Genomic DNA, 12257 nt, shown 5'->3' with positions numbered 1-12257 from the left:
CCCCCAGGGCCCGAGGGGGGCCCAGCAGGGAGGTGGCTGTTCTGGTCCCTACTTAGGAAGACGGAGGCAAAGAAATCATTAAACATGTTAGCTTTGCCGTCTGGTGTGATGACCAAGTTTCCCAATGCACAAGGCCACCAGGCAGCATGGAGAGCAACTCCCATAGGTAAGTTTAGTGGGGGGCAGGAATTGAGGCCCCCATAGTGAGTGACGGAGTTGGACAGGGCTTGTGCTGCTGCTTAGCTGGTGTGGGGAACGGGACTTGGAGCCCAGGGCTATGTACAGTCAAAGAGCCTGGGCGGGGAGTGGGATAGATCCACAGGTGGCTCATCTGGAGTGCAACAATGCCTCAGTAAGGTGGAAATAATATTGAAATACAACCACAAGAGATCAGCCAGTTCAATAAACAGCTCTGCCTTCTCACAATGAATTCATTATCCACTCGTTTTCAGCTCTCTGAAAACTTTGCAACTTATTCTCACCTGATTATGCAGTCCTTTTCTTTTTCCAAGCTACTGCATGTGAAGTGCTGATTATACTGTGTTCTGGATTCTGTGATCTCTTAAGTGATGTGTGCAATACGTATTAAGTTTCCACTCTCAGGAGTTCAGTGTAATTGTGATCCTGCAACTACAGTCAATAAAGTTTTTGAGGGCAGCAATGTTTGGGATTCAGGAACAGAAACAGTACTAGAACTGAATTGGGTCTGACTGTAATCCAAGGCCCACTGAAATGAACCAAAAAAAATGTCCCTGACTTTCATGCACTTTTGCTCAGATCTTCTTTGTAGAATGAAAGTTCTACCTTAAGCTCTGCCCTTTTTCACATAATTCTGTCTCTATCTATCCTGCTGGTAATCTCCAAATTGTGTTTGCTGGATAACTTGATATAGGGAGGCCCAATTATATATCACTTAATTTTAACCCAAAGAAAAGAACAGAGAAAAATTGTTAGCACATTGTTCTTACATAGTACCTTCCATCCGAGGGTATGAACGTAACTGATCACTTGCACATTACAATACTCCTTGAAGTAGGAAAATATCAGTATACCATTTGGCAGATGGAAAAACTATAGTTAAGAGATTTATCCAAAATCTGAGTCTTCTATTGCTAGTACAGAGAATGGAATCCCGAGTCCCTTCTTTAACTGCTAAACCATATTCTCTGTTCTCTCTTAATGTTCATAGGTTGAGTCCTGAACAGCACGTTGCTACTTATTTATTTTACATATTTATGTGAGAAGGATAACAGCAATCCTCACAAATCTCTGTAGACCAGGCTAGACTAAAGACTAGACTAGAAATTCTATCTGACTGAATGAAATATTATCTAGCTTCGACCTACAACATAAAAGAGACAAGGTAAGATGCTATTGGTTCATCCTCTCTTCATTCATAGCAGAAGTGTAAAATTCTCATCAACTTTGTTGCCACATTAAAGTTATACAGGCAGTCCTTGGCTTAACGACGGTTCGAGTTACGATGAACTGCAGTTACGACATTTGTAAATTGACACCTAGGTTTCAAAGTTCCAACATGGGTTTCAACTTTACAACACTGAATGCTGGATTCAGGCCTCTCAGTGGAAGGGGAGGGGGAAGAAAAGGGCCATGGGTAGGCAGATCAGACCCTGTGGGAGCGGGGGCTAGGGCTGAAACAGAGGGTGGGGCAAACACTGCCCAGCTGGGCTGCGCCAGGCTCTAGGAGCAGGGGCTATGGGGGGCAGGAGAAGCTGCAGCTTATTTGGCTGCTCCCCTGGCTGCCCCCACCAGGGCAAGGCAGGCAGTTCCATGGCTGTGCTGTGCAGCTGCGGGAAAAGCCACAGCTCATCCAGCTGATTCCCCAGCTGCTCACACTGGGGTGAGGCAGGTAGTGCCAGGGCTAAGCTGGGTAGCTGCAGGAGAAGACATGGCCTGTCCGGCAGCTCCTGCCACTTGTCCAGGAGGGCATGGGGGGCGGGGAATGTGTAACCCCCAGATCTGGTATATTTACAATATAAATACATATAGACAAATAATATAGATACATTTATTTTATATAATTGATTGAGTACTGTACAAAATTCTGGGTTATTCCAGGTGAAAATAGGGTATCAGGCCTTGGTTCAGGAACCAATCCCCCATTTATAACATTATTTCCTATGGGAAAATTGGTTCTGAGTTACAACGTTTCAACTTAAAATGTGGTTTTCGGGAACCAATTGTGTCACAAGTCTGAGGACTGCCTATAGTTTATTTTAAGTTATTTTTATAAATTAAGACATTTATCCAAGGTATCCAGGTTGTAGCTGTGTTGGTCTAGAGGCAAAAGGAATCAGAACTCATGGCAGCGGTGATATCTTTTATTAGACCAGCTAGATGTTTGGGGGAAAAATCCTTTATTGGCTAACTTTCAGGCACAGGCACACTTCTTGAGGCATAGGAAAAAAGATTGTAAAAATTTTTCTAGGTAGAAATGAAAGTTCATATTTCATAGGAGAGTTGAAGGTATGGTAAAATCAGGAGTTTAGTGATTTTTTTCATGAGAGCTGGCATTACTGCCATTCTATCTTTTTACTCTTCTGTGAAATATGAAACATCATAACTCGGGAGTGGGCAAAATGTGGCCCGGGAGCCGGATGCAGCCTGCCATACCATTCTATCCAGCCTGTGGGGCCCCTAAAAAATTTAGAAAATTAATATTTATCTGCCCCTGGCTGCCTGTCATGCAGCCCTCAATAGCTTGCCAAAACTCATTAAGTGGCCCTCTGCTCAAAATAATTGCCCACCCTTGTCATAACTAGAAGGAAATATGACTCTGCATCCTCCTTGCCACCAAACAACTGCATGCCTACTTCCTAGTAAAGATTATAAATTGAGTTAGTGATAGATCAGAATTGAAAAGTTTGGCTGATCTTGGTCCTGTCTTCTGAAAAGGATTTGTATTTCTAAAAGGGGCAATTTCAGGAAGGCTTAGTGTTCTTGCTACCATAGAGACTTTAGGCCTATTCTGTCTTATAAGGTGGTCACATAACAAATGTCATCCATGCTTTAGACAGGATCCTATGCATATAGCCAGTCCATAATATCAATGAAGGTCCCTGGAAAGGGAAAATACAAAGGGGTTGGAAGCACTCTTGAACAATGAGGAAAATGGATGAGTCATCACATGTCTTTCTTTATATATGAGGACCCATGAAATCTCAGGCTAAATTTCCAGTTCACCCAAATTTCTAGGAGTCCCAACTTTTCTATCTGCTGCCACCCAAATAAAATCACTACAAAGAAACACCAAATTTCTAATGACCATTAACCTCTAACCAGAAAAAGTATTTACTCTTCTGGTTGTCTGTAACTGGATTAATGCTCTGAAGTGAATGATTTCCCAAATTTCTGATTCATACCATCTCCACCACTTGCCTCCATGACAAAGGAGATATATATATATCCTTGACTGTGGTCCAATATCACTGATATTAGGACAAAGAAACCAAATTAACAGGGTTTTTCTTTTGCTTCCCCTTACCCTATTTAGTGAACTAATTAAAATTTACTATATATGCATGGTAAGGGAAAAACTAATATTCTGTGTAATTCCACAATACTGAGGGCCTGATTTTGCTGTCACTAACAGAGTTATATGCTGTATATCTAGTATAAGTGAATGGAGTATTGTGCTCCTAATAGGTACAATATATACCTGAGTATCAAATGTAGGCCCAATTATCAGATGAGATAAATTGGCAAAGCTTCATAAACTATCCTAGTTTATACCAAAAGAGGACTTAGCCCCACATATCTTCACCATACTTAAAATAGCACTCAAATTTCCCTCTACTGACCTAGGAAGCAGAAAAGAAAAAATAAGAAATAATAATAGGAAATAATAATTACTACAAGTTCAACTGTATTTTTTTCAGTAGAGCATGTATTCCCCACCACCCTCCACTAAGGTGACTGGGGCTGGGGAAAGGGACATTAAAATACAGCATGGCTAAAAACATGCTGAAACACCAAATAATAAAGCAGCACATTGTTCAATTGCAAAAACTACCTCTCCATTTTGCTCGGGAATGCAGAAGACAGCACTACCCAATGCAAGTGTCAAAATGGCTCATTTTTTCCAGAAATGACAATAAAGAACATTAATTATTAATAACAGATTTAATATTTCCCTGTTTGCTATTAGAACTGTTTCACGTAGTTAGAAAACACAGTTCATTTTCTAATATGTTTTCTTATGAAGTCTATGCCAAGGTATCCATGTATTACAAAACTTGCAACTATTTTACCTCCTTGTTATTATTAATATTAAGTGATTGAGTCACAGGGTTTATTTTCTGAGGATTAATGACAAGTCGGGAGGAGCTGTTAGTCTGAGGTGCAGCAGAAGGTCATTAACCCCCCAGCCAGTCATTAATCCCCAGGAAATGCCCTTGCTGAGGTCATTATTGCTATTAAGATGAAAGGTGTTATATAAGAGCTAAGTATTGAGATGAAAACTGAAAGAAAAAAGGCTCAAAGACTTTTTATTGAAAGTAGGTGCCCTTTTTGACTGCATTTTCCTAAAGATTTTGACTTTCAGGCAAATGATGATTGGTTTGCCATTAATCATTGCTTCCCTCTGCAAACACATCTCACTAACTTGGTTTTCATAGAGTTTTTTTTCTGTTTGTTTCTCTGAATACTGTTTATTTAAGTAATTGTCAGTTCTTTTCCTGTCCTTTCCTGACCCCAGGAAACATCTTTTTTTAATGTGTTTCCATTCTGGGATTCTATTATCTACTGAATCGAGCTGCATGTATTTCCGCGGAAAGACCCAAAAGAGACAGAGAGTTGAACTTAGTCTTGAACTAAAGTCAACTCAGCTTCCATTATAAAACCCGCAAAAGTCATATAGTGAAGCAAAGCATTGAAGAAACAGCTATGAAAAAAGAAAATCTTTCCTCAAACTGCAAGAATAAAACCAGGACGGAATGTATTACCCTTCTGAAATTAAAGAAGGTGGTTTTCATGCGGTTAATTAGTTATGTTTACTTGACATGGTTGACCAAAAGAAAATGGGGAGAGTGAGAGAGAAGGAAGCAAAACAGAGCAAAACAGAGCAGAAGGGGAAAAATCTTTATGATTAGGAGGTAGGCAGTAAAACGCTGCTGCGCAGGATGAAGGAACAAAAGGAGGGCTTTCTGCCTGTCTCCTGATATTTTCCAACTCAGCAAAAAAATCCATTGTGCAGCTTGAAAGAAAAAAAAAAGTTAAAGTTGAAAGCTTAGTGTGTGAAAGCAACTGCTCAACCATTGTTTAATACGGGCTAATGTAATGTCACCGTTTCCCCATTATGTAAGTTGCAATTTTTGTTACAGTTGCCTTGGTCAATGTTATCACTTTCACTTTTCAGAAGAGGGGGATACTTGTAGATGGTATTTCTCCTTATCCCTCCTACTCCCCCAGCCCAAAACAAATACTTCTGTTAGGAAATATCAGTGCTGACCAGATGTCACTGACTTTTTTTTTTTGCATGTGTCCTTTAACAGCTGGCAAGAATATCAGCTCAAATTATTCACCACAAGCACACTCTTTCTGTTTGTCTCCAGATAAAGGGATTTGAAATCCTGCTTGTCAGAAAGGGATGCTAAAAACTGTGGAATGGATTTCTATGGACAGAAGGGATAGTTCGTTAAGATCATTAACAAATGGGCAGTAATTGCCATAGGGATCATTGTAGATTAACAGTTAAAACATCCAGATGATCCCTCAGGTTGGACATCTTATAGTTTGGGGATATCTTTTAGCCAATTTTTTTTTTTTCTTGGAACTACTGATACATGACTCATTCATACAACCAACAAATAATCATAGAAGTACTTTTGATTTTGGTCTTGTCATCCAAAAGATAGATTTGGATGTGGTTACAGGTAAGGAATATAGAGGAAGGTGGACTGCATTGTCACGACTCAGGAACTTACTTGCACTGGTGCTTATGTGTGTGTTTACGCCACCTTGTACTGAAATCTTCTTAGCTCTCATAGGTAAGAGGCAGGCCTACTCTGTTCTTCAATGGAAGCTCTCCAGGAAAAGCCCTGGTGTTGAAGACTATAGGAAATGTTCATGATGATTCAACAAGTGGCAATCTTCCCACTGAGTCAATATTAGAAATACATTGTTGGAGGTACCATCTTATGTATAATGTGTAAGAGAAGGTGTGGTGGCTTGTGATTATTAAAAATCCTGTGGGTCTTGTCCCAACTGTCAGTGTGAGCCACTGCATTCTGCCTACCTCTATGCTCCCTGTATTTCCAATGCTAATATTGTTCTTCATTTGCTTCCTCATTTCAAAATGTTTACTGGTATGTAACAGTAATAGTGCAGAATGATAGCCATGTTCTTCCCCAGGGATGGCACCATTTCAGTAGTAAGCAAATTGCCTTTGAAGACAGTCAAAGAATTCTAGAGAGTCTGCTGCATGAAAGCTGCAATTTGGATATTGTTGTTATTACTTTCCAGCTAAGGAAAAATTAAGTTTCTATTATAAACATGCCTGGATCTAGCCTGTGAGGATGCAAACTTGAACTTTTCTACTGTACCCTATCTCTGGGACTGAGACATGAAGGTTTATTTTGTACTTATTGTTTCTAACATAACTGTGGCTATCCTCATTACTAATAGAAATGTCTAATCTGTTTATCAATCCTACTAAGCTTTTGAAATGGTATCAGGACCACTCAGGAGTATGTTCCACAGGTCATTGTACTCTATGTAAAGAACTGTTTCTGCTTTAAACATACCATCTTTCTATTTGATTAAACATCCCCTTATTGTTGTTTTATCAGTGAGTGAGTAAGAGCACTGTCTTTTTCTCAGTCTACATTTTCACTGACTACCTGTCTTGTATACATACCAGCCCAGCCTCTGGCTTCTTTACTTTTCATTCCATCCAGGAAGAGCACACACCAACGGCTGAAACTTCCTTAGCCTGACAAAGGGTTTTTGAACCCAAAAGCTTGCTTACTAATTGTTTTCCAGCTATTTAAATTGGTCTAATAAAAGATATCAGATTCACACAAAGAACCGGGTCTTTTTCTACCATTTCTGCCATATAGATTGCTGTGGCATGCCCTTCCATTTGTGTTTCAGAGCTAAGCTGGCCCAGTCTTTCTCTGTAGATGGAAGTCTATCCAAGTGTCTTAATCTTTTCCACTGCCCACCTCTAGATCCCCTCCATGTGATCAAGATTTTTTTTTCAAAAAGTAGACACTAAAACTGGATATGATAAACCACTAACTTAGGCACGTCTGAACAGAGAACAGGGCTCTGAACTAGGATTTGGGCAATCTCCGCTCTGGTGTCCTTAAAGCAGTTTATTTACCACCTTGGGATAAAATCCTGGTCTTGACAAAGTCAGTAAGGGTGTTGTCATCTGTGGCCTGAGTACCACTCTCTGTGGTTTGTTTCCCCTTCTGAAAAAAATGAAGGTGATGGTACTTGCCTTTTATTACAAAGTAGTTTAAATGTTTATATAAAGATGAAAACTGCTTTATACAAGCTGGGGTGCCACAGGATCCTTTTAAGGGTGCCACAGGAAGCCATGCAATATTACTGTTGTTAATCATAGATTCATAGATGCTAGGGTTGGAAGGGACCTCAACAGAACATCGAGTCCAACCCCCTGCCTAGGCAGGAAAGAGTGCTGGTGTCAGATGATCCCAGCCAGATGTCTATCCAGCCTGCTTTTAAAGACCCCCAAGGTACAGGAGAGCACCACCTCCCTTGGAAACCCATTCCAAATTTTGGCCACCCTTACCATGAAGAAAAAACAACCACAGAGGGACTTTAACCCCCACTCCAGAGTCAGATGCCTTATCTGTTAGGCCATGTGGTCACCTGCAATAAAGTGTGCAGACACCTGCATGTGATTCTCAAGATAAACCCAAAAATTTGAAATAGGAATCCAGATTCAAAAACATTCTGATCTGTTATGGTCTTTCTAATGCCTTTGCAACAGAAGTATTGCTCAATTATTTTTCCATACTCAAGAAACAAGTGAAAGCTAAGAGCTGGCATTTTTCAAGGGGTGCCTTGAGAACCACTCTCCTATTCACTTTTTTTTTACACTTCCATTAGTTACTAAGCAGATGTCTTCACAGAGCTGTCCTCAGTAACTTAAAAATTACTTAATCAAAATGTCACTCACGCACCACATTGCCAGAAGTTTACTGTGGCAGTCCTATCAACATTTATACGCAGACCCCAGCAAGTTAGGACACCAGTTGCAACAAGACAATGCCTCATGAGCCTATAAAGATGATGAAGTAAAACAATGCTTTAAAAAAACCCCAAAAAATAAGAGGTACATTCTAATTCAGGAAATTCAAGTTCAGAAGATATGAGTTTTGCTTTAGTTACACTGCCCTAAAACCCAAATGTTAAGTAGCCTGCTCTGAATGGCTACTTTGACTTAGAAGTAATAACTGTTTTCTTTGTATAGTAAAATAGTAAAAAAGTTTCTTGAATAGCTGACAATCTAATACGACTGAAAATGTTTGATTCCTCCAACAGAAAAAGTATTTTCAAAAATAGGAAAAGTCATGAATCAATAACAGCTGTTTCCAGCACCTGTTATTTATTCTCGTCATTAACACTTCCTATAATATTTTTGAAAGAAATGGGTATCTTTCCTATTCATTAGTACATCCATGGCATTTGGTGATTAAAGTTGATCTACAAAGGTGCATTTATAAAACACTGGTCAACTTTTTTTGCAGATATTTTGCAAACAAGAACCTTTCATACTCATCCCTGGAGTATCTTTCCTTAATTCAGATGCCACTTCAGAAAACAGGTACCATACCTCTTCATAAATATGCATATGATATCCAGTTTTGAAGAGTTGCTTTTTGGTAGGTCTGAGAGACACATTCACAAATTGAGTATGGAAAACACATGATACATTTATCACATGATATATTTATAGACAGAGAGAGATAATTTCTGTTTTCTGCCCCTTCCTCCTGGACCTTGATTAAGTCATAGAAATCATTGAGAAGTACAGCTGGAAGGGACCTCCAGAGGTTATCTAGTCCAACTCCCTTCCTGAGGCAGGATCATCCCTATCCAAACCATCCTATACAATCTATTTATGATGGATCCTATACAAATCATTTAGGATGAGATTTTTAAAGGTCTCTAAGGGCACACCCACATGTTCTCAAGTAATGTGCTTTAGGTAATGTGCATTAAATCTTGTACCTCCGTTGTGAGGTACTAAAAACATGCATATTCGCCTATTTTAATGTGCGATAGGTAAAAAGGATGTTTTCTATGATACTTTAATGTGCATTAAAATAGGCTAATGCACATTAAAGCCCACATATAGATGTGCCCTAAGGCCATTTTTACATGTGCAAGCACCGCAGCACCAGACGCTTTGAAAAGCACCCTGCGCTGCGACGCTTGCAGTTGTATAAGTGGCAAAATACACATCAGTGCTGAGAAAATGGTGGTGGCACACTTTTGAACTAAAACGCCTTGGAGGTGCCTTAGTTCAAAAGAGCACCACCACCGTATTCTGTGCACTAACACACATTTCGCCACTTATACAACTGTACACAGTGCAGCGTGCATCAGCTCGCATGTGGGACAGACACAATTAATCGAGTCTGCTCAGAAGGGGCGGATCTCCAGTGTGTCACCAAACAAAAAAGTATGTGTATAAATGCCCTAAGAGCCTAAGGAGAGGTCCCAAGCAGGGTTTTTGAAAGCAGTTAAGTGCCTATCTCCCCATGAAATCAGTGGAAGGTCATAAGTAAATCTGTAATGTTTTTATGTTAATAAAAGCTACATTTTGATGGTTATTGTAAATGTATGAGATGTAATTTTACCTTCCCTTTGAATGCTGCACTGATCAATTTATGGTGATGACATGTCTAACTCTCAGTCTTAAATAAAACAATATAGCAAGGGACCTAGAGAAAACAATCCCCTCATTTCATTCCATTAAAGTGCTGGGAAAAAGCCTGCAAGGCTTCCCCCAGACCCGGTGTGTGCTGGGCCATATGTGGGAAGCTAGGGCCATCTGCACGGCAAACCTGTGCCTTCATACCATCTTCCCCTGTTTGCATGCCTTTAATGGAGTCTCCAGGGACTTCCCTGGCCATGGCTGCCCCAAAGGAAGGTGTCCTCCAGAGGAAAAATGATACAGCCCTAGTCATTATTGTCTTTTCTGGGGATTTCCATGACAACAGACAGAGGTAATGTGCATTCAGCCCCTGGCTGCTTATTCTCCCCCTACCTCCCACTTGTAGATCTAGACCCACATATTGACCTTTCTGGGGTCCAGGTATGTTGGGGGAAGGGTAACAAGGGAGGAAACAGTATCACAGGTGTTCAATGGTTTTTTTAAGCTCTTAAACATAGTGTCTGTTGCCTAGATTAATCCACATTTGAGCAAATTTTAATTGTTATTTTACAATCATATATTGCAAACAGGCATCTTATATTAGCAATAAAACCCCATATTACTGGGAGTGGAAGCATTTTAAACATACTTGTCACTTTGCTCTTCATTTGCCGTACATTTTCTGTTTCCTTCTGCTTGGCTCATGAAATCTAGCCAAATCTGTGTCATGTTTGCATAAAGTCAGCTACACTTTCAAAACTGTACTAGGTTTCAGACAGTGCAAGGTTTATTTGTTTTAAAGCTACTGCTTTCATGAATCATTTTTAAGTTTGTGGAATTATTTTTACTGGTGTTTGGTTCTGTAAAACTTGATTTATACAAAATGTATATGTTGGACCAAATGTAAGAAGACAGTGTTCCTTTAATATGGACAACTAGAGAATTTATCAAAAGGAAATGTCAGCAGAAGTTTATAGTCTGGTAATTAGATAACACAGATAAGTTCTCTGCACTCACAACTGCCATTCCAGATAACACTTCCTGGAGTAAATTAAACGAACTCTTACACAATGGTATACATTTTTTTTTTTTAAATTCCTTTAAATTTATAGAAGGAAAGGAAATTCAGATCCAGTCTAAAACAAGCACTGTGTGTACTATTTTGCTATTGCTTTCTGTTCTGAACAGACCAGTTAATTTTCACGGAGCATAGTGGCTATCTGCATTTTTCAAAGAAGATCAGAGTTTCAGCAGCAGCAGCTGTGCCAAACCATCACTGCTAAAGGACAATGAAAGATTCCACATTCACTTTGATTTAAAGCAAGGTAGAAACAGACTGTAACCAAAAGTATAAGAGGATAACATTTCTCAGCCAGGTGGCCTTTGTAAATAGATCAGCTTCATATGTCCAGGGGAGGGGGGGAAGGGGGGGGAACTGAGTTATAAAGAAAAATGTTGAGATTAACAGCAAGATTATCTTGTATATTAAAGGCAAGTAAAACATATTTAAGTCCTGATTCTCTTTTCCACTGAGGTTCATCTATACAATGCTGGCTTGGGCTTTAGTGCAAATGATTGTACAAGGTACAAATGGAGATTCATACCCAAGGATGCCTCAGTCTCCAGGGAATAAACAAAATAGCAACACTAACCAAACTCTTTGGTTCAATTGGCAGTCCATGTTGAAGAGGGTGGCTCATCCCAATCACATTTGATGAAACCGGCTAGAAAGTTCCCAGGAACTGGTGCTCACAAAGCATGACCTATGAGTGAAGAAGAATCAGTTCAGTTTTGCCAGCTCTCGTGATTATCTCACAGAATGTGATTGATTTGTTTTCTGTTTCATGTTAAAAGTTTCGCAATGATCTTCCTGTTCCTGGAATCACAACTTATGACATTTTTGTTATTCAAACTGGTCTTTTTGTCCCATTGTTTTCAGTGTGGCTGCAGCCAAGCTCCCTCACCTAGGGTGATGAACGATCACTGTTTTCTCTGAGTTTGGGCTGTAAAGGCACGATGGCCCCTACTAAAGATGTCTGCCACATCACCTGTTTTCAGTGACATGGTTGCCAGGCTACCTCCAGGGAAAATGATGACTCCATGAACTCTGTTTTTAGGGGTTTGGATAGCAAACTGTGAGAAGCATGACAAAGCCTGAAGAGGAGCCAAGGGAAATTGGGGTTCTAAAGAGATGCCAGGGGGAAAGGAAGGAGTAAGGCAGAATATTGTATAATATAAGAGAGGAAAAGACTGAGGAGGCACTGGAGATTTAAAAAGGGTAAAAGGGGGTCCTGCTCTGAGTCACCAGTGTGGAAACCCCTGCTAGACACATGTATTTACATGTTACAAGGTTACAAGGGTGGGCGGATGAGAATAGGATGGG

This window comes from Crocodylus porosus, unplaced genomic scaffold (genome assembly GCF_001723895.1).
Source record: "Crocodylus porosus isolate Cpor-Errol unplaced genomic scaffold, CroPor_comp1, whole genome shotgun sequence".
Taxonomy (NCBI): domain Eukaryota; kingdom Metazoa; phylum Chordata; order Crocodylia; family Crocodylidae; genus Crocodylus; species Crocodylus porosus.
The sequence above is the reverse complement of the archived record's forward strand: the minus strand, read 5'-3'. Positions refer to the sequence as shown.